Below are 27236 nucleotides of genomic sequence, written 5' to 3'. Positions count from 1 at the left end.
TATGCAGCAACTATAAAACATGACAGTGAGCTTCTATTCTCCAGCGAAGTACATAAAATATGGGTTATACTGGGGGAAGAAAAGGTCCTGGGTCACCTAATAGAAGTATTATACCTACTTTCTTTCTGGAATAGCTGTAAATAAAAATGCGTGTTTATAGTGTCCATCTGTAAAAAAAAATAGTGCACTATATGAAACTATAGTGCTATTACTTCCTAATACGTTATGAGAAACTAAATTACCCTCAAGATGAAATCTTCTCTCTACAGTGGTAGGGTCTCACATGAATGGATATGTGGACTTGGTGGATCCATGTATTCATATCTGGTGGAAGTGTAACTTATATAATTTATATGACTTAACTGATTTTTGTCAGCTTTCTACTTTTTGTTGTATAAAGCTTTCCACTGTTCATCAAATACTGCTAACAGAGCTTGCAGTGAATGCTCCACTGTAGTATGGATGCTATGATCAAAATAGCTTCTATTAGAAGAGTATGTATATTATATAATATATATATTATGTAACACAGTAGTACTTCGAGTAGACATCTGTGTATTGGCTCAGATTTTAATGCCACAGAAACCTTTTTCTTTAATTATGGCTTATAAGAGAGTACTTATCTCTGACAAACAATCTGAGATTCTACAGAAGATCTCTGAGAAAAGCCTTTCCTTTATGGGCATATAAGCCACAATAGATTAGAAGTAAAATATGTGGACCCTATGTCAGAAGAACAGGTTCACATTGTAATGGGTCTCAGAAAGGCCATGTATTTCAGCCATTAGGTAAGAAATTCATATGCACTATCATCAAGAAAGTGTATGAGATACTTAATTTTTCTTACAACATGTTTTCTGTGACCTTAACACTTTGACTGTTCAAGAAAAAGAAATCAAGTTGAACCTTTAAAAAATAAATATAGTGATTTTTCAGTTTTGGTATTTTCTTGTCTTTTCATTTAGATGTAATCACTGTAATGACAGACTGAGGGCAAAAGAAATTAAACCAGTTGGGTGAATTAGCTCAGCAAGTGACAGTTCTCAGGAGAGTCTTTATCTACTCCTTCCACAGACTGTGTGTGCATAATTGCAGGTAAGTGCACTGGCTACATTTTCTTCAATAGAACAATTATAATAGAAATTATAATTAAAGGTCTGATATTATACTCATGACTAGATATTTGGGTCAAAATTGTACATGCGCTAGCTTGAAGCCTGTTCTAAAAATGTATTTGATTAAATTTATATTTTATTGCATACCTTCAGGAGTATGATTATGCAGCCAAAATGACTCAGTTAATTTCAAAATGATGCTTATAAAAGCCGGCTATTTTTACTAAGGATTTTAGGCTTTGACTGCACTGTTTTTACATTTAGCTATTCTCCAAAGAAAAGCTCATATATGTATATCTCTGTGTATTACAGTACTGTGCATATAAAAGATATATATAATATTTTGGGAAAAATTTCAAGATCGTAAATACGAGGTATCTAACACCTTCTGAAAGTTTGTGCCAGAATCCAGCACCTAATTGCTCCCTGTGACTACAACAATCTCTAGTAAATGTCTCAGTGCTGTTATTCACACAGTGGGAATCAAGACATCTATTAGCCTTCATAAAATCCTGTATCAGTTTTCATCATAGCTACTCTCATAAAATCTGACATGTCTCTGCTGAAAATACAGATAGGGAGGGAAGACTAACGCCTTTGCAAAATTCGGACCATCTCTGGCTAAGTATAGCATGGAGTGTGAGAGTTACTCAATAGGATCTATAAAGATGCATTTTTTGATTGTGTAATATAGCTCCCCAAAGGACAGATTTTGAAGAATATTTTGCTTGTGGAAATGAAATACATATTAGGATTTAGTAGGCAGTCTGGTCAGCTGCTAGGCTTGGTCTCTACTAAAACATGTTAGTGAGGCCTTTGAATCTGAAAAAAAAATTAAAACATGAAAAGAAATTCTTCTAGAGTAAAAATATAGCAGGTGAAATTTTCAATGTGAGCTATCAACTTACTTTTTCAGTGCACAAGTCTTAAGTTTTGAATGCATAGCAAGTGCATCAGTGGGTTTTGGAAGTACTTGATACAGTTCCTGATTCATTTTGTGTATAAACATACCTCCTCTCTGTGGAAATCCCTGACACCATTTAAAACAGGTAGCAATTAATTAGTAAGTTTTCAAAATCAAGTGATAACAAATTTAATGTACAACATGTCTTTTTGTTATTTGAAAGCAATAAACTCTTTTCTACATTTCTAAAACTCATCAGGATAAAAGAATTGTATTCATCTTAATCAGGGCTGGTCCAGTAATCCAGATCTTGACTTGGTATTAGATGAACTGAAAGAATGGTGTGTACCTTTGCATATTCTAAATATTCTTGTGAAACTTTGGTTTGACAAACTTATTCACTTATTGCTAATTAAGGTTGTGCTACCATAGGAGTTTCTGTACAGATCATATTTTATCTTGTTTTCTCTCAGTTTTTCTGTGCTGAGTTTTAGCAGTCTTGGGCTTTGTGTGTCCTTTAAACTTCATAATGCGAAAATGTTCTGTAAAGCCTGTTGGAAGAATGTAGTGGTTTACTCTGAAATTGGGTGGTGTTATGTTTAAAAAGACATAAATAAATAAAAAAAGATTTCAGCCTGGAAGTGGGGACTCAGTACTGCACGCGCCGAGTCATCCTGGTAGAGAACTAGTTTCTGCTAATTCTGTAGAGTGGGTGCGTGTGTGCGTGCGAGGAGCTGGGTAGCACCCCAGCTGGAACATGAACACACTTGCTTTTTTCCTTAATCTCTTTGCCTTGGGCCCCAGTCATGATTTGCTGTTTTCCACTGTAGCACTAGCTGCTGTTTTTCTATATTCTCTTTGTGAATGTTTAATATGTATCTAGACGCTTGAGATTTTTTTCTTCTTTTTTTCTGATCAGTGGGGAAAAAAACAAAAGGAATTTAGCAATCCAAAACCAAGAAGGGCTGTCTATAAGTAGATGAGAAGATTTCCAAAGTGTTTTGTTAATCATCAGAATTCTCCGTGCCCTTTTGGAATGAGATCCTTAAAATGTTTGAGAAATACCTACAATTCTTTTACATTTCTAAGGTTCTCATTCTACAGACCTAAATCATGATCGATTTGGTACTCTTTATGTCACAGATGGGGCAGATTAAATGCCAGTACTTTATAGATAAGAGAAACTTAGTATTAATTATTTTTATTAGTTAATAGTAGTTATAAGATTGATATAATAGCACCAGAGCTAGTAAATAATGCTCTAATTTTGACCCTTCTAAAAATATGTTTAAATTTAGAAAAAAATGGAAGTGATTATTTTGCAAATGTTAAGGCATTTCTGACTGAACAGTACAGGAAAATTCCTAAGCAGAAGTGTGATGTTATTTTTTAAGTAAGTTTGAAAAGTGGGAGAAATGCTGTCTTTGTGTATATATACTTCTCATGCTTTTTGCATGCAGTATGTTTAAGTGGAATTGCATTCATAGCACCAGTCAACACCATTGTGTGATTATCCAGTGAGTAGATGGCTCTCTAAAAATACATATTTATCTCTTTACATTCTCAGGACTAATATCAACATCTTCTATAGCTACATTTTTATTAGCTCACACTCTAAAGAACATTATCATAATTCAGTAAACAAGGGAGACTGGGAACTAGTACTAAGGAATGAATGGGAAGAAAGTAAGGGTTCTGATGACCTAGATTCTCAAGCTAATTATGCACACTGACTCCTCTGGTTACAGATGGGAGACTGTAATGTCTAGATTCAGAGATGTGTAGGTCCTAACTCCCATTGAATTCAAATGAGAATTAGTCCTAACTATCTTTCTAAACCTGGAATAAAGTGATTTGAGCAGTATTAAGTGTCTTTAGTGTAGAATTTCTTTGTCAGCTTCAATGCAATTAATTCTCATTTACTTTCTCTTAGTAACAATAGGAGTCTGGCCACAGAGTCAATTTGTTAGCTGCAAATGCATTGTGATTTTGTATTTTTGAAACAGAAATTTTACAAAGGAACCCTCTTAAGAAAGTATATTTGTTTGTTATTTGAAGAAAAAATATTTGTCTCCAAGAAGCATCCCTGTGCCTTGCTTAGATTGTTTGCAGCTCTTTCAACCATCTCTGCAGAGTCTGACTTAGAATGCAGAGGGAGCAGTGTGTCTATATATTAGTAAGGCCTTTCATTAAATCTTTACTTTTAAAAATAATTGGTTCTTTTAATCTATAATGGAACATGGACTTACAGGCTGCTTGTGATTAAAATTAAACCTTATTTGTCTTTTAATATGGTGCTATGTTCATCTGTAATTGAGTAGGGATCGATGCCAGCTCTGTGATGGGCAGTAAGCTTATCCAACATGACGGAGATAGATTTCAGGGAAGACAGACTTTGCTGTTTCTATGTACAAGTGGGATGAGTAGACCATATCAGCAACATTTAATTATTTTGTAGGTAATTATTCATTTGAGGGACACAAGTTTCAGAGCAGTATTGGAATAGAAAGAAGACCAATACAATTACCATTTGGCTAAGTACACTGTTTGCACTGGTAGCTGGGAAGTCATAATGAGCTTTTCATTACATTTGCATACAGTAATGTTTCATTTAATAATAAAGTTTAGTTTGAGCTTAAGCCTAAACCTTACATTTAGTATAACAATACTGACTTGGAGGAGGGGGAGGAAGACGAACAAAACCAAAGATCAGTAGCATGAATTCCCTTAGGATTATTATTATTATTATTATTATTATTATTATTATTTTATATTTTGTTAAGATTATTTGCTCTGGTAGAATCATAGAACAATTCAGGTTGGATGCGATCTCTGGAGGTCATCTAGTCTAGCTGCCCTGCTCAGTAAGGTCTCCCCATCACCTTTTCTCTCCAGGCTGAACTAACCCAGCTCTCTCAGCTTCTCTGTGTATGTCATGTGCTCCAGTCCCCTGCCCATCTTGATGGCCTCCACTGGACTTGTTCCAGTCTGTCAGTATCTTTCTTGTACTGAGGATCCCAAAACTAGACACAGCACTCCAGATGCAGTCTCACTGCTGCTGACCAGAGGGGAAGGATCACACCCCTGAACCTGCTGGCAGTACTCTTACTCTGCAGCCCAGGATGCTGTTGCCCATCTTTGCAGCAAAGGCATGTTGCTTGCTCACAATCAACTTGTGCGCCAGGACCCATAGGGTCTTTTCTGCAGAGCTGCTTCTCAGCAGTTGGGCCCCAACCTGTAGTTGTGCATGGGGTTATTCCATCCCAGATGTGAAACTGCATTTCCCTTTGTTGAATTTCATGACATTCCTGTCAGCCCACGTCTCCAGCCTGTCCAGGACCCTCTGAATGGTAGCCTTGTGAGCCAGCATATTGACCACTCAAAATTTGGTGTCATCTGCAAGTTTGCTGAGCGTGTGCTCTCCCATCATGCAGATCATTAATGAAGACAATTAATAGTATTGGTCCCTGTATTGACCCTTGAGGGATGTCACTAGTTACTAGCCGCCACCTGGATCTTCCCGCCACTGATGAATTTGGTAAAGAGGAGACTATGGGAGACTGTGTCAAAAGCCTTGTTAAAGTCCAGCTATACTGCATCTGCTGCCCTTCCCTTGTCCACTGAGCCAGTCACCTCATCCTAGCAAGCGATGAGGTTGGCCAGGCACGGTTCATCCTTGGAAAACCCATGCTGGCTGCTCCCAGTCACCTTCTTGTCTTCCATCTGTTTAGAAATGGCTTCCAAGCAGATCTGCTCCATCACCCCCCAGGGCTGCGGTGAGGCTGACAGGCCTGTGATTACCTCGATCTTCCTTCTTGCCCTCTTGAAGGTGGGGATGATGTTTGCTTTTCTCCCACTGATCGGGAGCATATTGGGAACCTCCCCTGATTGCCAGGGCCTTTCAAAGCTGATAGAGAGCAGCCTCAGAGTGCCATCAGCCAGCTCCTTCAGCACCCTCGGATGCATCTCACGTGGTCCCGTGAGCTTGTGTATGTATAGGGGTGAGTGAGCTCTAAGTCTGTCTCCCTCTACTCTGGTTCACACTCACAGAAAACATTGCCAGTACTTTCAAGACTGGAAAGAGATAAATTAATAAATCCTCCCAAATGTTATGCAGGCTTTCATAATGAATATGTTTCCATCCGGCTTGAGCAGTCTTACTTGAAAATTTGGTTTTGTATATGAACTATTGTTCAGGAAAACTAGATTTTTTTTACTGTGTTGTCTGTGTCCCCTGCGCCGTAAACAATTGTTAGCTTTATGCTGTTTACTAAGCTATAAATATTAATATACTACCAGAGATACTAACAGAGGGAAAACTCGGTTTTAGTAGCAGTATCTGGGAACTGGAAGGACTGTGACCAAAGCAGGTATTATTTAACTATTAGAATTTTCTTCATTTAATTTTAGAGAGCAAACACTGTTGAGTTTCTCTACACCTTTTTTGGTGGCATAGTTTGCACAAATGTACTGGAATGTACAAGCTGTTAAAAACAAATGCCTTTTTGTCTTGGCTTGGACAGATTATATTTGCTTAGGGTTTCAGTTTTCTCTTCGTTTATTTCTGAGTATCTTTCTACCACAGACACCAAATACATCTCTGTGTCTGTCCAACTTCAATAACCATTGGGATGATGCACATCATTTTCTTGGTTAGTACAATGTGGCATTCGATCTTCATAACTTTTTACGCTGTCCTACAGGTAATCTGAAGACTACTGTTCCCTTAGGAAACAAAAGTGACCAGAATTCTTAACTAATTTTTGCTTGTCTTAATTCTTTGGGATAACTCTGACAATTAGCATCAATAACTGTTTACTCTTGTCTGGAGTATTGATAGTAAGATCTGTAATTTATTTTATCTTGGTCAAGCAGGACTTGTGGATAGAATCAGTACAAAAATTTTTGTCACATAACAAAAATGTAAGAAAATTTCATTTTCCATTATGATATCAAAAGCTACTTCATAAAGCAATGAGTTAGATGCTCTGATGCGCTAGCTATAAATGCAAAAGAAGTTTTCAATAGCAAATATATTATCAGTAGCTCAGCTTACTCTACTGTGTTGCTGAGGAAAACGCAACCTAGACAGAAAAGCGTATTTTCACTCTTCTCATGCCATTCCACAGATCCATAAATAACCCCAAATACACACAAGGACTTTCATATGATGCCTCACCCAGGGGAACGGATTCAGCAGTTTCAAAAACTTTTCACATTCATCCTTCAGTCCAGTTTAATCACTGTCTCTTTATCCATCTGAGGCCCTTTTGAAATTCTTGCATGGTATTTTATCATACAGAACCTTAGCCTAAGAAAGTAGTCTCAACATAATAAAGCTGTTTTAAGTCATGAATAAAGAAATATGTTCTTAACCAAATTGCAATGAGCATGCTGTACAGTTTCAGTTCGCCTGAATGTTTGTCACAATAACTGCAGTTCTGTTGTTAATAGCTAACAGCAGTTTGTTTCTATATTTTGGGCAGGATAGTTTGTCTAAAGAATTGAACCAAGATTCATTTAATGTTTTTTTTTTTTTTTTGTAGTTTCACAGGGGGTATAGATGTGCCACAAGAATTTAGGTATGTAACCAGCTGCCATCAGAACTGATTGCAACTAAGTTGTTATGGAAACAATGTAGCCTGTAAGGTCTAGTATTCAGAGCATGCAGAAAATTTCATTCAGAAAATCCGTATAAAATGAACTTCTTATTTGGTGTTCCTCTGCAGATCCCCTTTACAAGAGCTGGGTTTTCATCTGAATATAAACCAACATATTTTTCACAATAACTGCAGTTTTACAAAGTTTTCTGTGTTTTCTGTCTTTGGGAAGAGTGCTCAGGGATAAATCTGTGTTTGGTACCGGTTTGCATACTACTAACTATAAAGTTTTGTCAGTATCTGCTTCACTTACCTAATGGTAATTGCTTAAATTTTGAAACCACCTCAAAGATTAGTCCTTTTTTTTTTTTTCTAAATCACTGCTAAATATCATCAAGATAACAGCTCATTCTAGCAAGAGCTTTAGTGCACCGTTGCAGGATATATATTCATATACTGTCTCTGTTTTAGGAGTCATTGTTGGGCAGCACAAGAAGCTGGCACTAGGTCCAAACACTGTATAAGAGTGACGCTTCTGAAATATCTTTGGAAGTTTTGACACAAAGAGAACTGCCCAATAGGCTGCCAGAGATGTCACCCCCGATGCAGTAATCCCTGTTAAATGCATAAGAGCAGCCATTTCCCTTCCTACAATAATTTCCATTTTATGATAACGATATGACACTCTGAGCAGTGCATACTTAGATGATGATTGCACTTCTCTAATGGTTCAGCTCACGCAACCTTTGGTTTCCTGTTCCCTGCATACTTGAGGCCTGCAGTAAAAAGTTGCTTAGAAATGCACTGGACTGTCTGTCACTTAGTATTCATTGAGTCTGGTCATGCAGATTTACTTATTCATGCAGTTACCGTAACATCCAAGTGGTAAGTTGCCCATAATTTACACAGATAAATTACACGCAGCTGTGGCTCCTAAACACTTTTGGTTTGGGGCAGCACTTCTAAGTTGTAACTTGAGAGTTTCACTAGTTGAAGTTCTAAATATTTTCTCACATTTTCTTTCACATGTTACATAGAATAAGAACAGTCTAACAGGAAATAATGGATTCTGAAATCATAATTAATATGGAAAAAGCTTATGACTGTAAGAGCTAGAATACTTTAACCAAACTATATTTGAAAGTATTGGTGCATGCCTACTGTTTAAGATTTGTAAAAAGCGGTCATAGTCAGTTGCTTATGAAGTTTTAAAACTAAGATGCATTGTGGATTAACAAATTGAGATGTCCCTAAACGCCACCAACATCTGAAATACTTTGTAGGGAGAGGTTGATCAAGAATCATTTCAGTGTACCGATTCTTTTGGTGACAAGTACATTGTAACTAGAGGTGAAAGAATTTGCAAATTCCTGTATTGAATTCATGCTGTTTTCCTTAAAACTCATAATTGGATTTTTTTCAAAAAAAGGTTCATTCCATCAAAGAATGAGTGGCAACTGTTTGCCATAGCCAAGGCTAAAGAAAAATGAAAATTAAACTTGCAGTCCACAGTCAGAATCTTTACCTTCTTCAAACAAACAATCTGTCTCATGGATTGATGAATTCAGACAACTGAATTCTGACAACTGGGAATTAGTCAATTGTCACAGATGGAAGAAAAAAAATACTTACAATATTTAGAAGTGATTATTTCCTTCAGGAACAAGGGTGTTGGTCCTACACCAACACTGTATTCATACAGTGTATTTATATCTGGAAAAAACTGGAACAATGCAGTGGTGCATGGTTGTCATACTGCCAAACTGTTATTTTTTTCCTTCAGAGATGTAGATGTTGAATTCAGGTTTTTAAAGATTTTTTAAAGTTCTGATAAGCTCCTAACTTAAGGTGCTGTTCTTACCAGCAACAGCACACTCTGCCAAGCAATCTGTTTGCAAAAGAAACTTAGATTTTTGCTAGGAGTATTAGCCCTGGGCACCGGCGAAGTTGTGCTACATCTTACTGCTACATGTTTTCCTGAGGAAAATGGTTAAATTCGGTCCTAACAGGGTTGAGGTTACAGAGCAGATGACGGCATGCACAGTCCAATACTGCTGCTGACAGGGGTCCTTGTTGCTTATTTCCTGTGGCCTTTTTAAAACTCAGAGTAGCTTCCTACTCTGAAATGACAGTTTGTCTCCCAAAAACTTTATTATTATCTTAATGGAAATGAGAAAAAGACATAGAATCATAATGATTTATCATGACACAAAAACATAAAGTTTGGGTTTTTTCCACTCTCCAAACAGCTGCAGTGCCTTTGGCAGTGCCAACGGCTGTGTTATTTATTTAATAGCCGGGATTTGCAGGCAGAAGGTAGGACAAATGCCCAACAAGAGATGAGTAGGGTGCCTGAGAAACTTCTGGACCAGTGTAATACCAAAATAAAGGTGGCGATTTTGCATTAGACTCTCTGGGAATAGTTGAGGTTAAGTGCATGTCAGCCAGTGCTTGTTCTTTTTCTTTCCTCCTTTCTTAGCTCTTCGGTTTCCTATGAGTAAGGGTAGGTTTCTCTAAGCAATAAATCATTTGAAACTATTGAATACTGAATCATATAACTTGAAGCATATTCCACTGTGTTTATGTATGGTGATATGCTGCACTAACAAAAAAAGCTTTTCTCTTATCAAGGATGATAAAGATAAATACATTTCATAAGGATTCCTTTAATACCAAATGTCTTTACCCATTAATTAACAACACTGCAGAGAAAGCATAGATTTGTCTTTTGTTTCCTTCTTACCGCATAACTTTAACTTGAAAATGAAACAATGTGACCTGACTCTCCAACCACCATAAAAACTGATTTTTACTGGTCACCCTCATGGTTAGTGTGTAACCTTTTAAGGCAGAGCTTTTTTCAAAATAAATAGAAATTCATAATTTCAATTAAAATAATTTTTCTTAGCTTTTTTTTTCCTGACATTTTTTCAATTAGATCTATCTTCAAGATAAATCTAGGAATTTGAGGCCAGATGTACATAGGCTTAAATGAGAAACTTCTACTTTAGTTGCTTAATTCCAGACTTGAATCCTTCAAACTCTTACTCTGCTACCATGCAAGTGCAAAGATGCTGACTTATCCAATGTGAAATTCGCTTGACAATTACATGCCTACTTCTTGGCATTTCCAAAATTGCTTCAGTTTTGACAGTACTGAGTGCAGTATAAGCTTACTTTCAATATTTAGCTTGCCACGAGTACTCTTTGAGATACCTTTATGTCTCAGAGATAAATAACCTTAGGTATATTATTTCCAAGGCTGCTCAAATTGGCTCTCACATGGGAAGCTGTTTCACTCCATCCTGTAATTAATTTAATTTTTTAAAATTACTTTAATATTCTACAGAGGAAGCCTTGAATCACAGATTTCCCCATTTTACATGTTAAGGAGTGACTACAAGGCTCTTTTTTTAAAAAAAAAATTGCTTACATTTTGGCCCACTTAATGTTTTGTTTGTCCATATAAAATGAAAGCTTGCTTTGATAGGTGAGACAAAATCACAGCATCCACTTCCCTTCCTCACCTTAGACTCCCTACAGCCTTGTAGCATGCCAAGGAAGATTTGAATAAGAATTCAATTCTTAAAAAAAATTGATTTTTGAATTCTTGGAAAGTATGGGAAACCTAGGTGCCTAAATTTGATGTAAATCTTATTCAAAATTTTTATCAATGACTTCAAGGTTAGATACTATAATTTCTAGGATTTCAAAATTAGATATCTCAATCTGTTGTAATGTCTTGTATCTAGGACAATATGGTGCTCAAACTATCTTTCACTCTTCTTTTTGTTTTGTAATAACAAATGCCTATTGCAGTGTCTTGCAGGAGGAGTAATGAGAAATTTGATTTAGTCATTTTGGATGTCCTGTTTATCCGTATATGACTGTCTGCCTGATATGTTATAGAGGAATAGTTACAAAGTGATTGCGTGCTATTTCCCAGCATTTTCATTAATATGAAGCTTTTCCTTCATTTTGCTTAAAGATTTTAATCACTTACAGGAAACAGTTGTGAAATCATAGATGCTGGATTCAGAAGTGAAAGGACCAAGAATTTGGAATAGACTATATGATTATCTAAACGTTATGATGCATATTGAGGGCATTTCTTTCACAAAACATTCTCATGCAAGAAATACTGCAGATAAAATTTAGAGAGGGTATGGACAGGGAGAAGCAGAGATGAAGTTCTTGCACAAAGCAGGCGCTTAATTAAACAGGGAGGCATAGTATGCACCACTTGAACAGTGGGATGCAGATATTTATCTCCAACTGTTATAATGTACATTCATTAAAATGTACTTCTGAATAATAAAATGCAGGTATGAAATCAAATTTACAACTTAATTACTATAGTGAAATCCTAAAAAATATCAAGCTGTACCACAGTTAAAATTTCCCTGAGCGCACAGCGTTGCCTGGAACTTGCTGTGGCAGCACAGAGCACCCGACTGGCAGACAGGTCTCCCAGGGAATTCCCACTATTTGGGGTGCTGAATGGCGACTCTCACGTTGTGATAAACGTGGTCCAAGTATTTCAGTACTAGGAGGCTCTGTGCTTGACAGCAGTCCTTCACTTCACCTAGAAGCAAGTTAGAGCAACTCTAAACTCACTCCCCTCATGGCAACTGATCCATTTGTAGTGGTGTAAATGTCCTTACTCAACCTTAGATGCACTACCATAATCTCCAGACCAATATGCAAAGTAGTTACTAAATAATGGCAACATGTTATTGCATTTGTTTACACCATATGTTTTTTTAAGTGAGAAGGCAAAGAAAAGCAGTCATACTTGAGGCAAGAATTTGGTAAGAAGTCTTGATGCTAAAATGCTAAAGCTGCTGACCTGCCTGCAAGCAGCTGTATTCCTGTATGCAGGAACCTGGAAGAAAGGCTATTGTGGTTGTGCACCCAAGCAGGCTCTGAGGTTTTGGTGGCTTGTTTGTTTGTTTGTTTCCTAGAAATGCAGGTAGTGATATTGCAGCCTGTAAAAAGTGAAAGAACAAAACCTAGAAGTGCCTATCGATGACCAAAGAAACATCCAGAGCCATTTCGATACTTCAGATAATCAGTTCGAAAGTGTTCTGCAACATTGGGACGCCTTGTTTGTTCATGGTAATGGCAATTTAAAAACAGACTGTTTAATAATTTTAAACTGAGATTGCAGTTGGTATTAATTTTTTATTGTGAACTCGAGTATTACAGAGTTCATTATTTTTGAGGAGAAATCCCCAACTTGCGTATCTCATGATACGCATTTACCACAGAAGCAACAACTATTTTTTTCTATTATTTCTTTACAAAAACAAATAAACCCCTGTTCAGTACATTAAAAAAAATGAATCCAAGTTTGAAACTGCTTTCATTGATAATTGTAATAGAAATTTGTGAATGCATAGTATCTGCAAGTTCATTCTTGCACAGAAATATTTATAGAAATAGTTTAAAAGCTGGTTAGTCTCTGAAATCTGTGAACTTAGCACTCGAGTCATTTTAAATTGCAGAAATTCTTAGAGGGCTATTGACCCCTTAAAAGTACTTACCCATCTTACAGGCCCATGAAAACAATAATGGCTTTGCATGGGTTTTTTGTTTGTCTTTTGAGGTTGGTCTGCCAGCTGCCTTGCTAAACTGGGAGACTCTGCTGCTTTGTGTGAAAGAGGTGGGTGACCCTCTATCTCATAGCAGATATTCAAAGGGGTCTACAAAAGACCATGCAGGAGTTAGTAAAATTGATTTAGTAAAGGAGAAATGCTATTGCTGCTTGGGTGTATTTTCTAAAAGCTTTTATGCATCAGTGATATATATCCATATGTAATAGTTAAACTGAAAGAAGAAAAACTTACTTGGGAATATTGCAACATGATGAGATAACTCACTGAAGCTGGTGTGAATGTTTTTCATCATATGAGATAAAGTAGGTTTGGTATGAATGGCAGAGGGAAGAGGAAAGGAAAGGAGAAAAATATTAGGAGAAAAGAATTCCCATGCTATGCAGCTTTTAAAAAAGCATACATGGTAATATTAAAAGGAACTTGTCATGTTGAATCTGAATCTGGCCAAGCACACAAGTCTCCAGACTCGTTGTAAGACTGGCTCTGTTGCTTTGCTCCAGAGAAGTGCATGCTGGTGATACTGGGGGTAGCACGTGGATTTGCACGGATCAGTATTCAAGTGTCTTTAGACACTTAATGTCCAGAAAACAAATAGTTTACTCCCTCTTATTATTTAACCACGTATCAGTGTACTGACTCTGAGCAGATAAAACACATTTTAAGCTTGATCAACAGTTTGTTGGGCCCAGAACTTTAAGATAAGCAAAGATGGGCAGATTGATTTTTAGTGCATGGTCTACATTACAGATTAGGTCCATTGCATTAGCAGCTCCTGGAAATTCAATTCTTCTAGTTTTTCAGCTTGCTGTACTACCAGCAGCTGGTGGGCAGTGTAACATAATCTGAAGCAGGGTCACCTTGCCTTTTTTGAGGTTGATTCCTCTGGAACGTGGAAGGAACAATATTCACACGTGTGGCTCTGCCTCAGGAAGGAGACTATCTAAGAGTTGCTGTGTTGCTGCTCTTTTTTATGAAGAGTTAATAAATTGCTTAACACACCTTTTGAAAGCACCTTTACACTCCTGAGAATCACAAAGCAGCATGACTTACGGCTTTTACTGTGTGAGAGTGAATAAGTAAAGGTGTTCTGTGATAAAAGTTGAAATCACAATATTACCATATTAAGATATCAAGACCTTTGCCATCTATCTCATAATACAGAAATATTTATAGTGGTATAATATGTGAATGAGTGAAAAGGGATACTTTTTCATGAAGTAGTGATGACCTATTTTGCCTAGTTATAGAACTGGTCACTGTTTCTGAGGTTTCAAAACCATTGCCTGAAAAAGAACATGTATTTTACTAAAAAGTAAAACTAACTTTTCTCCATTCTTTGACTGCTTTACTGATAAATATTTTGTACGTGAGTCAGTTTTACTCAGTTTGCAGACTTTGTGGTTTGCCCCACTACGAACAAGGGATACAGCACTTTGCAGTCTCAAGGTTTTGAAATTTAATGGATAGTTTCAGATCATTTGCAGTGAAAATTAATTTTTTCAAATCCTGTTATGTTTCTAGGCTTAGATAAACATGCTGTAGATAGTCTTAATATTAGTTCTGATGAAATCATATTGAAATATTACTCTTAGTATACTAAGTCAGGTACTAGATAATTGAATATTTGTACATTTATGATCTGGAGACCATGTTTAACTAACAAACATTGAAGTTATATTGCTAAATAGTGAACGACGTTCTCAGATTCCTGATTTGGGTTAGGTTCTTTCTAAATAATTTACATATCAAAACCCCTATGTCTACTTAATCACAATACTGTGATTACTTCAATAAATAGGCTTAAACTTCACCTAATCATATTTTTAGTTCTGTATGATATAAAGTTCAATCCTGGATGTGAAATGTGCAATTTTATCCCAGATATTCTCTCAGTGCCTATGCCAGGTCTATACCTTATGTAATAGAAGTCAACTAGTGTTGTTACTTCAAGATCACTTTCATATTTTACTCCCAACAGTATTGCATGTTTGACAATGCAAGATCACTGCAAGATATGTTCTTATTGACTAGTGATCTCTTAAATTTTCTGGCTTTTTTGATAAGAAAGCTCTCATCACGGACAACAATTCACATAACTATACTTCTGATTTACAATTCATTTTATCTGCAATTTTGATCTTGAGTTTGTGTATGGTAAACTTGCTTTATCACATTTTATGCTTTTTATGTTCTCTTATTCTCTAGAGAAGTTTTTTGCCTAAAAGCTTGATACTCCATTGCTACATTTATTGTAATGTTGGAGACTTCTTAGGTAATACAATACACTTAATTGTTTAAATAATAGTTCTTAGGAATAATTATTTTTGCTGGCTACATGTACTCAATGTAATTCATTGTCTGAATCTGAATTTACTGTCAATACTGAGTAATTAAGGCACAGTACCTCCATTTTATGCAGCCAGGAACCCCGTAGGTTAAAAAAACAAAAATGTAGTCACTCGTATGAACTAATCACAAAGTATTTACAAAACAATTGCTTCAGATTTGCTTCCATTTTTAAATAATGCATTTTTCCAACAAGCATCTTCCATTCTCAACATGTGTTTTCTTCTCCACTAACTCAAATTTCCTATTTTAGTTGTGTTTGTGTGTGTGTATATATATATGTAGAGGTCTGTTTCTTTTGCAGAAGACATACTCATTAGAAATTAATTTTTTTTCCTTTCATATAATCAGGGAAAATGATGTATAGAAACATGAGAAAATAAGGAAAATATGTTTGATTTTTCCCTTAGCTTCCTTTACCCAGTAACTACAGCTTTCCTTGGTAGACTGGGCTGGGTGGGAGAGACCAGCGGTCTTTCCCATGGCAGGAATTTTTAAGTAACTGTATTCACAACCACTGTTCCTTCAGCAAGTGATGATACTGGAAAGGGAGTAAAAATGAAACCCAAAGAATTCTGAGATTCAGCCTTCTTATTTCTATGGGTTGGAAAGAAACAATGTTATTCGAGGACTAGAAAACAGAAAATAAACAGAAAGTGGGGAACATCTAGACAGCCTACTTCCCTTTCCTATTCCCCCCTCCTCCCCCTTCTGGCAGCTGAACAGCTATAACATTAATCCTTCACCTCCCATCACGGATGTAGCTGGTAGGGGTTTTTTAAAGAAATGAGGGAACAAGAGAATGATTTTCTGGAGCAGCAGATAGTGGGATAGAGGAACTACTTGAATGGAAGAAGTTGGACACTGGGCTGTAGTTGTCCCTGCAGAAAACAAATTTTGCCCTTTTGTTTTTCATATACTCATTCCTTCTTACCTTGAAATGCAAGTGGACACCCTTATGCCTACTGAAACAGGGATTTTTCATGCTTTTGGGGGAAATTTGCCTATACTTTTGATTGATTAGTTTTGTTTCATTATCATCTGTTTATTTTTTAAGTGAAATGCATTACAGCTTTTACAAATGGCAGTTTGTTCCATCACAAAAACATATATACGTTTCAATTAACTGCTTGTCAGAAGAAATTATCTCATTACCGAAGAAACAACAGCTTTAAAGAAAAATTCCCGATCTTAGACTTCATGTGGAAAAAATGAATATTAAATAATTTACTTCTATTTTCATAGATGCAAAGATGTTTGTAATAATCTAACTTCATAACAAAAAGATATCACAGTTCATGATGTAATATAGGGTGAATGTCAGAGTGTGTTACAAGTTTATGGTTTTTGTTATGGTTAGGTCTGTCTGAAACATGAACAATGACACTTCTGAAAGAAGTCTCAGTGGACAGTTTGATTCATTCTTGGTACAAAGGAGAGTCTTTTAGTTCTATGGGTTCAAGAATTCCCAATCATTAATGCTATTTTATTCATACCTTGTCTTTATTGCTGACAGAATTGATGAGCGAGATCAATACATATTATCCGTTTTATCCCTGATTATATATCTCTTCCTAATTATTCCTTTTTTGACTATTGCTATCTTGATCTATCCTTGCATGATTGAGAGAGACAGAGAGGAGTTGACATTAAATGCAAATCTCTTCATCTTTTCTTTCATGTGGTTCATATCTCCATTTTCTACAGATTAGATTTGAAAGAACTGCATGTAGTTATCACCATTTCCAGTTCTTCAAACATTTGGGCTTCTGTTTTATATTCTTTCTTTAACACCTGATTTTCTTCTTTCTGAAGTCATGTTAAACATGATTTTATAAGCTACCTATAGTCTTACGCTTCTATGCGTGCAACTGCTGTAGACTTTTAACTTTTAAATCCTATACCAGACATCTCATAAAATCATAAAATTGTTAGTTGGAAAGGACCTCTGAAGGTCATCTACTCCAGCCTCCATCTTCAAGTAGGACTATTTGCTAACACTAGATGAGGTCCAGCATGGTTTTGTCTAGCTCAGCTCTTGAAAATCTCCAAGGAAGGAGATTTCATTTTCTGGGCAACCTGTTCCGGGTCACTACCCTTCTGGTAGTTCACAGCCTGTAGCCATTGCCCCTTGTTATATCTTCTTTCACTACCAAGAAGAGTTGGGATTTGCCATCTGTGTAGTTAAGCTTCAAGTAGTGGTAGGCTGCTATTAGATTACAACTGATTCTCCTAGGTTGTGCTCTGGGCCTGTGGTCATCTTGGTAACCTCCGTCTGGTGGGCTCTCTCCAGCTTTTCAATATTCCTCTTGAACTGGAGACCCCAAAACTGGGCACAATATTCTGGGTGCAGCTTCATCAGCATTGTGCAAAGGAGAGTAACAACTTCCCTTCATCTGGTAAACCATGCTCCTCTTATTGTAGCCCAACATGTACTTTGCCTTATTCAACACCAGAGTCCACTTTTGTCTCATATTCAGTCTGGTGTCAATCATACTCCTGTTCCTTTTTTCAGCAGGGGCTGCCACTCAGCCAGCAAGTTCCCAGCCTGTGCTGGTGCTTGAGGGTACTCCACCTGAGTTTCAAAACTCTGTACTTCTCCTTGTTAAACTGCCTAAGGTTTAGGTGGACCACTCCTCAAGTTTCCCAAGGTTCCTCTGCTGTTCTGTCAGCCACTCCCACTAAGTCAGTATCATTCACCAGGCTGCTGATGGTGTGCTCTGTCTCATCATCCAGGTCCCTGAAAAACTTCATGCTGAACAGTGTCAGCCCTAGTATTGGTCCCTGATGTACTTGTTCCTGACTGCTACCTAGATACCAAACCATCAATTACTACCCTCACAGCCTGGTGGTCCAGCTTATTTTTCACCTATTAGCAGTCAGTCAGCCCCTATTTCCATAGCTGACTAATGAGAAGTCTGTTCTCAAAAGGCCTTTTTCTGCTGCTCTCTCCTTGTTCACGTTCATGCAGTTTATTGTAGTGGCAGTCAGGCTGATCAAGGACAGTTTGCCCTTGGTAACTCTGTGTGGGCTGTTCCTGCCTGTCTTCTCATTGTGCACATTTGGAGAGGGGGTCCAAGAGGACGTACTCCAGGACCTTTTCAGGGACTAAGCTGAGGCTGGTCAGACTCTATTTTCTCCGGCCTTTCTTCTAGCCTTTCTTAAAGATAGGTGTAATGTTAGCTTTAGTCCAGTGATCAAGGACTCCAGAACACTGCTTAGCTTTGATATTAAAAGTCAAATGATTGTATTTCCCAACATTAGTGAACTGTTTCACGTTTCAAATGCCAGCTTTACTCACTATTGAGTTGCCCCACTGTTTAATCCCTTTAGTCTGAGGGAAGGATCCTTGGAGTTATTCTGTTACTACTTGGCTTGCCAAATGATGTCATCTTAGGTCCTAAATATCTGACTTGCTTTACTAAAATACATGAGCTCCTCACAGTAACTTTCACAAAAGCTATGTGAAATAGATAAGTACTATGGAATGACACAGAGCCAGATTTTTTTTTCTTTTTTGAAACCGTTTATGCTGCTGTACAGATGGGTATTTAGTAGGGCTTTCAAAAGTGTAGTTAAGTGCCTGTCTACATCCTTAGTTGATTAAATACCTTTTAAAACCTGACCTTAAAAAACCTGGACAGGTTTTTCAGAGGAAGTCCATGGTTAAGAATGGAATACAAGTTTGCTGAGTCTTGGATGAATTTCCTATTTGGTTTTCTATTTTTCTATTGTAATTTCTTTTGGTACCAGGAATATTGGCTATATTAATATAAAAAAGAGGGCTTCCTAACATTTACTATTGTTCTGCTGTGTTCCTATGGTGTATAGCACAGAATTAAAATATGCTAGTTTTAAACATTTCTTGAACTATTTGCTGGATTTTGAAAGTGCTCTATATTCTGTGGATATTCAGCTGACTATTGCCACAAATTTGGTTGCTTCCCAAGTCACTTTAGTACCTAACAAAAGTAAGATGCTGCAGGCAAGATTATCAGCACGAGAATGAATGAGCTAGCAAGCAGTAATAAACCTGAAAACAACAATGCTAAATGTTTTATGCATCATTTATATATGTGCCAGTGCTGAAGGTTGAAGCAGTAGCTTTTTAATTCTGAATACTAAGGGCAGGAGGAACTATTTGCACTTCTTTAACTCATTGAGTTTTGCTATCAGTTATTATAGGAGCAGGTATACAAGCAGAAAGTATAATGGAAGAGAAATAATGCTGGAACAACACTATGCTCATGACAAATGGAAAATTATTTGACATAGGAGGAAGAAATGAATAAACTTTGGTAGATGTCTCACGGTGAGAGTGCTGTCAATACTACCCGTTATTTGTTTTCACACCTTCTTTACCAGTTAACATTCAATATTTGACAGAATTGGGAGAATATAAAGGAAGGATTTCCAGGCGATTATAGAGAGTGTGGATGTTTGTGCTAAATAAAGTCACAGAAAATTAGACTTTCTTGAAGATGCTGCTGTTGTGTTACCCGAAGAACACCCACAACTGAATTGTTATTGCAGTTTTGTTATTTGTATTTTGGTAATGAACACAGGGACGTTGTTTTGTCTAAATACAGTGGAAAAGGCCACAGTCTTGCTTTATTTTCTCTGTTACGTCATTACTTACTTTTTGTCATTTGGGGTCAAATTGTTTGCTACCTGAACATGTAAAAATATTTTGGGGTTGCTGATGTTAAAGAGGGCTAGGAAAATCACAGAGTGAGTGTCTGCACATATTGCCCAGTTTCCCCCACTGGACTCTTCCTGCTTCATACCTGTAATTCAGGAACAGGAACAGTTAGGATCAGGCTACAGAAAGAACTGCTATGAATCTTCTTGCTCCCATCGAGCAAGAGATGCAGGGAAGGTCACATCCTCTCTTTCTCCTTCTCCTGAGTGACAACAGGGGAGCTGCTTTAGGGATTAAAATAAAGGAGCAGTATGTGTCCCCTGGCTTTGCTTACATAGTCTTTCTCTATGCTTTTCTGTTCGTTTTCTTTCACTGGTGTTCTCATTCCCAGTTCGCTGTTCACACTCGAGCTGATATATTTCTTCAGTATGTAGATAGCCAGTGAGTTGAAGTGTGCTCAGTTATGCCATAGTGAATAAATTCTAGGCTCACCTAAAGGTCCTTCAACATCAACCATTCAGTGGAAATAATCCTCTTGATTTACAGTGTCCCATAATGAAATGTTTACGGAGAGCCAATACCAACCAGTTCTGAAACACTTGGTAGCTCTCAGGAATTATGCAAAATACCGGTCCGTAATCACCAGCAGTGTCAGAATCCAGAACGTTAATGACTGTTTGTAGTGTGCTATGTATAAATACTACTTGTGTTAAGCCCAAAATGTAGTTTAACCGACTAATGCTACCCAGCTCTTCAGCACTGTTGCCTTACTGAGGGTTACAGAAGCATTTTTCTTTTCCTGATGCATTGCTCTATCTTTTCTCTAGCCAAGCATCGTTCTTTCCTAGTGCTTGGTTTTTATTCTTGCCTTGATTTTTTGCTATGACAAAAATATTTTGCAAGAGTTATCCCTCAGATGTATTGGCTTAATAGGAGACTACTGTAATGACAAAAAGTCTGAGAATGTATTCTGGCATACTTCTGCTTAGGATATCTGGTTAGTCTGTGTCTGTTACAGTCCTCCGTTACAGAGCCGGGCTGTTCATTTAGTGCTGGGGATGCCGATTGTTCCAGTCTGTCCCAAGATGCAGATCGGTCCACCTGGTTTTGGCCAAGATGATAGTTTTCACACCATCAGGCTGTGTTTTTTTCAATTAAATCAAATTATAATTCCATCAGTTCTAAAGGTACATTATAGATTTGAATGTGGGGAGACACAGTCTGAAAAGGAGTACTAGGAACTAATCCCACATTCACATTTGGAGTGATCATTCAGGTCTTTGTCCTGGAAAAAACACGACTATCTCCAAACATTTGCTTTCATTAACATAATGGTGACTTCTGTAGATCCAGCTGTTACCCTGCATGGTGGTAATTATAACAACAGGACAAGTGGAAATAGAAGCAAAAAGAACTATATACGTTCTCTCCAAAACACTTGTACTTTGTATGCTAAAAAAAAATCCTATGCTATTATATGATTTTGTCCCATTAAAAGAAGATTCCTTATGCAATCTATCTTTAGTTTTGAATAGCGACATTTTATGATGTATGAAAACATAGTTGTTGAACTTCAACACATGGAAAATGTACTTAAAATGAAAAGCAAACTCACAAAAGTAACCATTTAAATTAATACATCATAGCCTTTTCTGTTTGGCTTATGCTCATCCAGTACCTGACCATATCCAGTAACAGTGTTACAAGTCAAAGCTTAAATGTAAAAAGTAAGTAATAAATTAACAATTGCTGAAATATTCCAAAGTCCTCCTCAAAATAATTGAGTCCAAGTGAACAGTGATTAGACTCAAGCAAACTGCAGTCTTCTCACAGCCGTTGTCTGAGCAGGATAACAGGAAAAATTGTTGAGGAAATTATTCACTGTCAATTATTTGCTTAGTTCTAATGATGGGATTATCATCATTTGCTTAATCCATGCTTTTTTCTACCCATATATACTGGAGTAGAAAATGCTTTTTATTTATATAAGGAATCTGGTGGGTCAATCCCTACACAATGTTATTTGTCCTAGATTGGGCAAATTAAGGTTCCCCTTCTAGATAGGATAACTCCTGTTTCTTTAATGTCAAAAATAAATTATAAACTTGTCTGTTTATACCACTTATTTTATGGCATTGTATGGTAGTTCAGCAAATATACATGCAAAATTTTTTTTTCCTACCCTTTTCCAAACTGAGTTTGAATACTCGTACACAGCAAATATCAATACACTGATTTAGCTATCCTTAAAGATCTGGCTAGCACAAGACCAGCAATTTAGCTAAAAGGAGTGCCACAGGGAGTAATGCAGTCAGCTGTGTGTTGCCATGGCCGGATCACTCTCAGAATCAAAGTATTTAAAGCTAGACCAAGTCTCACGGTCAATTTTATAGGCTGTAATCACAGTAATTTCTCCTACATTCGTATACGTAGTCCTGAGCTGTTCAATAAGGAAAAATGTTTTCTCTCTGTTATTGGAGGAACACACTATTCTTTAACAACTGAATACTGAAGTTGTGTAAAACTCACGACTTCCAAATACGGATTATCAAAACACAAAAACTAAAATGGTTTTTGGTCAGAGCATAAGATATGTCTTCAATTTCACTTTTTGTCTTTTATTAAAAGAGGAGGGTCCTTTTATTTTGGACACATGATTTTTCTATGATTTCAATATGAATTATTTGAGCAAGAGGAATCAGTGAGGTTGATTTGAAAAGGCATTTAGAGTTCTGCCAGGCCAGCATGCCACGAGCCCAAGAGTTATGGAGAGTTAGTTGTGGCTTGCAAGGTTTAGTTAATAATTGTTTTTAAAGTTGTATTTTAGGATCTAATAGCAGAAATTTTGAAAGAGGTATTTGTGCTTCTCACACCATCCCAAGCTAAGTATGACTAAAACTATTGTCTAGAGCAATCTTGCAAGAGAACATTTACTTTTAAGTGAAGAATTGAAATAGCAGGCAGGAGTGAATTTTATGGACAAATTACAAAATATTGAAAAATGAATTAGGTAACTTAATCACTGGTAAATCCTTAGATCCACAAGCATTGGCAAATGCTGCTATAGTAAAATAAGTATTTCTAGTGTTTAAAAACCATGCATTACCACAGAGATCCTGGACAACTCACTCCAGCAATGTTGTTATCTTGTTTTTTAATACCTCCAGTTTACTTCCAATTCAGTGCTAAATTTAATGGAGGTCATCTTAAAATCTGAGCAAATTGCAGTTTTAAAAAAAACTGTTCTACATTAAACATAGTGTTTTCATCTACCATCTGCTATTATGTAAGTCATCCGGTGGGAAATGTTGAAATACCTTCTTCTGTTAATCTTTCCAAGAGTTCACTGGTGTTCGAGCATAGAAGTCCCTGCAAAATGTAATGAACCCTTTGCACAGATTGACAGGAAAATGTCATTCAAGACAATGGATGAATGCTATTGGGACTTAGGAAACATTTGGAAGAAAAACACTGGCCCTGTCTGTGACTGACATATCTGAATGGAAAATGAAGAGCAACAGATTGAAAAGATTATTGTGACCAGGCAGAGCCAATTCTTACACAATCCTGCTATAGTATTTGGCAGTAGTGGTCCCCCGCATGCCACAGGTTACAGTGGTGTTACTGATGTCTGAGGACCATTGCTGCACAGAACCAAAATATCTACATAAAAGATGGGGGGACAAACAATGATGAGGACTTGTTAAGCTGCATCTTTTTGTTCTGTGCAGAGCAAGATGCGCAAGGCTCTTGAGCAAGAAAACAAGCTGAGATTTTCTGCTGTGCAGAAGTTTCAAGGCCTTTGGGTAGTTGTTTTCTTATTCTGTAACAGTAAAGCACCAAAGTAACAAAATACATGCAGAATTGCAAAAAGTCTGAGTATTTCTGAGGCAAAAGCTAAGGTGAAGCACTTAATAGCTGGCAAACACTTAATTGTGTCCTTCCCTCTTTGGTCTTGCTTTTTTTCCTAGTGATTTCTACAACTTACTCATTAAAACAAGACTGTATTCTTTGGTCTTCACTGTTCATCATTTTTTAACTCATATTATACATGAATTAAACTCAAGTTTTTAACTCAACCTGAGAGACACAGTGCAGCACCCTGTAGTTTTGTAGTCCAAGACTGGGTCCCTGGAAGTCTTCAAAACATCTTAAAACTTCTCAAGGTTATACTTATTCCTAACTAATCATTATTGTTGGTCACGATGGCATGTAAACATTTCCAAGTTGCCACCTGATTGCTCTGGTGGCTAGAAACCTTCTAATTTTCTGCCTAAACTTACTCATTGTTAGTTTTGATCCCCTTGCTCTGGTAGTTACGTTGTCCTCTGTCTCAAACAGTCATTGATTTTCATGGTCTGGCACCAGCAGAGAGCTGCCTTGCTTTGGAGGTAAGACTGCACAGGTCGTTTGTGTCTCAGAGACGTTTCTGGAAATAAAACTTTCAGAAAAATCCAAACCCAATTCATTGTCCTTTAAAGTTTAGGCAGAGATCCAACTACGATGTTTAGGCAAAATCACAGCTATATTCCCAAACAGTTAATAAGTACTTCTGTAATGTTAGTTAAGGATATACCCATGCACCTAAAGGTATGTAAGTGATCGATGTGTGACTAATGTTGTCAGGGCCTATGCGTGTCCTTAGATGTGGAGCTACCAGCCTCTTCTCAATTCACTTCTCTTTTCAGTCTCTGAATCTGACTACAGTTAGGCAATCTGTGTATTTTTTACAGTTTTCTGGATCTGCTGTGATGCAGTTTTTCAATCTACTGTGAATTTCCTGAAGACAGAAGACACCCTTTCCACCTTTGTTTGAAAAATCATATACTTTTAAGTGCTGGTGAGATTCTGTTTGTGTTATCAGCATTTTCTCTATATTATGAACTAAATGAAATGCACAGTATTGCTTCCTTCCATACATTTATTAGTATGAACTTAATCAAACACAAACTATGTCAAACATCCTAAAACCTCGGTCAGAGTGATTTTAATATGAAGGACATGTGCTCCTTCAAGGGAAGAAAACATTTTAACAAGTGTTTAAGTGCAAGAGAACACAATAAAGAAGAGACAAAGCTAAAGCAGTATAAATACTTCAAAGATAAATAATCTAAATCTTCATATTATCTGAAGACATACCTATACAAAGAGAACGAGATGGACAATTGTTGTATTTGAGAATTGGCAGGTTATAAATGCTTAAATGTACAGTTACAGTAACTTCTGAAATGGGAGCTTGAGCCATTGGTGCAAAATAGCTGTGTGCCAGATTAAGTGTTAGGTGTCCTTGGTAGGGCTAGGATGAAGATTGAGTGATCTCCACTGCACGTGTAGTACTAACCCTGTTAGCTAAATTTAAGAGGTCTGAAAGGAAGAGTGCATTTTAGAACTGACCTTTCCCGGATTAATTACCAACTTCTGAACCTGATTATGTTTCATACGCCATTCTCCAGTATTAATTCCCTGTACTACATGGTTGAATGCATATGTACTTGTCACTCTTATTTTGTAAGAATTAATTAATAGGAGATGCACGTATGAATTTTAACATTTTTGCCATTGTTTCCCATCTTTCTTTTAATTTGTACAAAGCAATCCTTACCTAGAATGTCCTTCATAGTCCATATATAATAGTGTATTCTCTTGTCTATCCAAATTGAATACACTGTGTGTGTGTATACATGTGAAAATAAAAAAAGGAAAAATTAAAATGTAACACTTTTCTTATTAGTAATGTTACACAAGAGGGTTTTTTAATTATTTTTCAAGATAAGTTGAGTTCAAATTAAATGTCAAATATAATTTGGTGTAAGAAGTTTGAAATATATGATAGTCCTCGGAGAAAATCTAAGTACTCAGATCTCCTAGCCAAATGGTTATTTGCATAATAGTGAGCTATAAGGTTATATATCACTCTATGGCAGAATGCCAGACCATAATCTGCGCAGTAAAGCTACTGAAAACTTCCATCTGAAAAGCATTCATCTTATGAAGGAGTCTGCCTCTTCTATAAAATACAAAGCATATTGACTTTTTTTTGTTCTTGAGCAAACAGAGAATATTGAAATCTATTTCCAGCATTCTTCTAGTTTGGCTGTGGTAGACACAAATGCAAAATGAATGTTGACATATTTGTTTAACATCCCTGAACAGATTAAACTGCTTTAGAACTTCTTCAGTAATCAGCCTTGAAAAATATAAACTAACATTCGCATCCCTGGATAGATTAAATTGTTTCAAAAGTTCTTCATTATTCAGCCGAGAAAACTGTGTTGAAAAATAGCAGCAGGTTCTTTGCAGATATTCTGAATTCACCTTCTGATAAAATTAAACAATTTCACCACCTAGTGTCATTCTTCTTATACATACATGATTAAACCACCATTTAAAAAATTTATTCAGAGAAAAAGGTGTTTTAATCCAATGACATGCCGAAGAGGGATCTCCTAGTGAACCTACTTGTAGCTGACATCCATGATCATAAGTTTTTTTTTTTTTTTTCCTTTTCTTATTCCTGTTGCCAGATGGTTGCATAAGCTGCACTGGCATTGGCCTCCATGTGGTTTTACCCCAATGTCCCAGAGCCTATTGGTCTCAGAGTTTTAACTAGAGTGAGTGGGAGTAGGACTAGCTTGGCAGACCAGAGCTCAAGAAGGGGCAGATTCCTTGCAAACCTCTGCAGAAGGAAATAATATCAAAAGACATTATGGTTCTTTGTGATGTAATGTAAAAGATAAAAAACGTTTTTATAATACCAAAAGAAATAATTCTTTGTTGTTTAGAGGTACTGAGTAAAATAGGCTAACTTGATGATGTCTCAATTTATTCTTAACATATTCTTAGTCATCTTGTATATAGAACTTGGCATGGGATTTCCCACAGTGAAGTCACTGGTGAAAGCAAAAGAAATATTTGAGTTGCATTTTGTGTAAGATCAAGAGCCTTGTATTTATGATACAATGTCTATCATATCATATGTTTATGTTATGATAAGCAGTTGAGTGTTTTCCT

The 27236-nt window shown here is 36.7% G+C and overlaps 1 protein-coding gene across 2 annotated transcripts in view; it reads left to right on the top strand.

The window, feature by feature from the left end:
• Positions 1 to 27236, top strand: part of TENM2 (teneurin transmembrane protein 2) — a 1579923-nt gene that overhangs the window by 275719 nt on the left and 1276968 nt on the right. For both annotated transcript variants that reach the window (XM_064520849.1, XM_064520848.1), the window contains exon 3: positions 966 to 1095. The gene's annotated coding sequence lies outside the window, so the exon portion shown is untranslated. The remainder of the gene's footprint in view (positions 1 to 965; positions 1096 to 27236) is intronic.

This window comes from Dromaius novaehollandiae, chromosome 15 (genome assembly GCF_036370855.1).
Source record: "Dromaius novaehollandiae isolate bDroNov1 chromosome 15, bDroNov1.hap1, whole genome shotgun sequence".
NCBI lineage: Eukaryota > Metazoa > Chordata > Aves > Casuariiformes > Dromaiidae > Dromaius > Dromaius novaehollandiae.
This window is presented reverse-complemented; position numbering and strand designations above follow the sequence as displayed.